Source organism: Bubalus kerabau, chromosome 4 (assembly GCF_029407905.1).
Source record: "Bubalus kerabau isolate K-KA32 ecotype Philippines breed swamp buffalo chromosome 4, PCC_UOA_SB_1v2, whole genome shotgun sequence".
Lineage (NCBI taxonomy): Eukaryota > Metazoa > Chordata > Mammalia > Artiodactyla > Bovidae > Bubalus > Bubalus kerabau.
Window position 1 is genome coordinate 7,859,336 of NC_073627.1, and position 770 is coordinate 7,860,105.

The following is a 770-nucleotide window of genomic DNA, read 5'->3' on the forward strand; positions in this document are numbered from 1 at the left end:
TTCCCTGTCCATGGTTCAAACCCAGGCCCCCTGCATTGGGAGCTCGAGTCTTAGCCACTGGACTGCCGGGGAAGTCCCCTGCCACTGGCTTTAGAGCACTCATTTGTTCCTTCATCAGGCATCTGCTATGTGCCAGCTGGAGTCCTTGCCCTCAAGGAGCTCTCAGTCTGCTGGGAGATAAATGGATTCCATGTAGGGGGACCAGTGCTGCAATGGGAGCCTAGACAGCCAGTTCTCTCAGGCCCACGTCTCAGGCCTTGACTGCAGGCCTGAACTGACCCCTTGACCCCCCACCAAGAAGGTAAGGCCCTGGACTGTCTCCCCAGCCCCCATCAGGGGCCCTGCCAGAAGAGGGGTAGTGATGGGCAAAGAGTGGATTCTCAGGTAAAAACGTTACAGTAGGGACTTCCCTGATGGTCCAGTGGCTAAGACTCTGTGCTCCCAATGCAGGGATCCCAGGTTCAATCCCTGGTCAGGGAACTAGATCCCACAAGCCACAACTAAAGATCCTGCGTGCCGCAACTAAGACTCACAACAGCCCCCCAAAAGTGACAATAATAATCATCCTAAGAACAAATACTGAATAGTGCTCCCCTGGCCCAGTCACTGTTCTAAGCATTTGGTCTGTGTTAACTCAGGGCCCTCCCAACAACCCCAGAAGGAAGTATTGAAGGAGTAAGAATGACGCCCCTGGAGAACAGCCGCGCAGCAGGATCCTAAAGGTCACTGCTGACGGCAGGGATTAACTGTAGGGATTTGAGGCAGACACA

The 770-nt window shown here is 54.3% G+C and overlaps 1 non-coding gene across 1 annotated transcript; it reads left to right on the forward strand.

The window, feature by feature from the left end:
• Nucleotides 1-407: 407 nt before the first annotated feature.
• Nucleotides 408-480, forward strand: TRNAG-CCC (transfer RNA glycine (anticodon CCC)). The gene has a single exon. It is a non-coding gene; the product is annotated as a tRNA-Gly (tRNA).
• The last annotated feature ends 290 nt before the right edge of the window (nt 481-770 follow it).